This window comes from Arachis ipaensis, chromosome B05, assembly GCF_000816755.2.
Source record: "Arachis ipaensis cultivar K30076 chromosome B05, Araip1.1, whole genome shotgun sequence".
Lineage (NCBI taxonomy): Eukaryota > Viridiplantae > Streptophyta > Magnoliopsida > Fabales > Fabaceae > Arachis > Arachis ipaensis.
The window spans coordinates 115,638,064-115,640,382 of NC_029789.2; positions in this window are offsets into that span (position 1 = coordinate 115,638,064).

Sequence of the window (2,319 nt, forward strand, 5' to 3'; positions counted from 1 at the left end):
CCGCCGAGTCTACCAAGGTGTCGATGTTGGGGAGGGGGTAAGAGTCTTTAGGACATGCTTTGTTCAAGTCAGAATAGTCGACACACATCCTCTATCTTCCGCTGGCTTTTTTGACCAGGACGACGTTGGATAGCCACATCGAGTACTCGAGCTCTTTGATGAACCCGGCTTCCAGTAGTCCGGCTATTTGTTTGGCGGCCTCATTGGCCCTTTCTTGGGACATCTTTCTTCGCCGTTGTGCTACTGGCTTTGTGTCTGTTTTGACGGCTAGTCGGTGAGACATGACTTCGGGATCCAATCCTGGCATGTCTAATGGCGTCCATGTGAGAGGTCGCCGTTTGCCCTTACGACCTCCATGAGGGGGCTCTTGAGTTCATGGGGCAGATTTTTGTTTATGAAGGTAAACTACTCTACCGACTTCCCTATCTGGAACTTCTCCATGTCCCCTTCTGGTTCTGGTCTCGGCTTGTCTTCCATCCTTATATCCAGGTCTGCCAAGAACATGCCGGCTGCCTTCCTAGACTCTTTCCTTAGGGAGAGACTGGCGTTGTCACAGGCGACCGCCGCTTCTAAGTCTCCCCTAATGGAGCCAACAGTTCCTCTGTCCGTCACGAATCTCATTGTTAGGAATTTGGTACATATCACGGCTGAAAATTCGTTGATGGTTTTTCTTCCTAGAATGATGTTGTAGGCTGTGGAGTCTCTAAGGACTACGAAGTCCGCCATAACCGACCTCCTAGCGTCACCGGCTCCAAGGCAGATTCGGAGAAAAATCGTTCCGTCGGGCTTTATATAGTTACCGCCTAGCCCCATGACTCCGTGCTGGTGACTCTTGAGGTCAGACTCCCTGAGTCCCATGGCGTCAAACACGTTCCTGAATAGGATGTTGGAGTCGACCCCAGTATCGACGAGGATTCGCCGGACCAACCCGGTCCCAACCATTGCCGTGATTACCATGGGGGTTTTCAGGGAGGTCATGAAATCACTGATCTTCTGGACCGAAGGATATCATGGGGGGTCTTTCGCTCGAGGTGGTGGGACCTCTTGTCGAGATAGAGAGGATCCGGGTATCCTTCTTTGCTGCTGACTTGGATTTTTTTTGGGGGAGGGGGGGTATCGCGCCTAACCACAACTTAACCACAAAAGTTGGGGGGTTGTTGGTGTTCCCTATGCGCTCTTGTCTTGCCTTGACAGCCCGGCTACGATCTTCTTCTGAGCACTCCCGTTCCCGTCTCCTTGGTTCTCGGATAAGTCGGGAGAACTCACTCAACTTTCCTTCCTGGATGGCCTGTTCTAAAGCATCTTTGAGGCCGAAACTCTTGTGATAATCACAGTAGAGGCTTTTGTTGCCTCCCGTTCTCTCTTTTAATGGTCTGGGTCTGGATAGGATTCCCTTGTCCGTAATTTGCTGATAGACTTCCACTATAGGCTCCATGAGTGGCGTGTAGTTTGTGAACCTCCCCACCCATGGGGGTTGTTTGTGTTGCTTGGCTGGGGTTCCGTCCCTGGGAGCTTCTTTATATCTGTCGACCTAGGGGGGTCTGCCGAGCTGGTGGGTTTGAGAGCTGCCGTTTATTGGCTGCTACAACCTGACTTACTTCGTCATCATTGATGTATTCCTTGGCCACGCTTTGGATTTCCTACATGGTCCATACAGGCTTAGTTGTGAGGTGCTTTCTAAAGTCCTCGTTTAGCAGGCCGTTTGTTAGGCAAACACTAGCAACCGAGTCCGTGAGGCCGTCGATTTCCAAGCATTCATCGTTGAACCTGTCCAGAAACTTTCTGGTTGGTTCCCTGGGCTTTTGGGTGACCCCTAGCAAGTTAATCGGGTGTTTGGCCTTGTCTATGCGTGTTGTGAACCGAGCTAGGAAGCTTTGGGAAATGTCTGTGAAGGTCGTGATGGACCCTTGTGGGAGTGCGTTAAACCATCGGATTGCTGGACCGGCCAGCGTTACGGGAAATGCTCGGCACCTAACCGCGTCACCTACCCCTTCCAAATTTATTCGTGCCTCAAAGGCTGTGAGGTGCTCTTGGGGGTCCTTAGTCCCATCGTACCTCATGTTCGTTGGCTTGTCAAAATTCCTCGGAAGCCGGACCTTGAAGATCGAGGGGTGGAAAGGGGTTGCCCACATGATGACGAGTTCCAGTCGTTTCTTGGCTTTCCCTTTTCGAGACTCCCGTGGCTCTCGGACCCGCCTTGGGTAGGTCGAGAGGTCGCTTGTGTGTGCGCTCCATCTTTGCGTCTTGTTGGGCTCCTTTCTCGGCTCTCATGTCTTCGGGAGGGGGAGCGAGTGGGGTGCGGGATCGGCTAGCGTCACC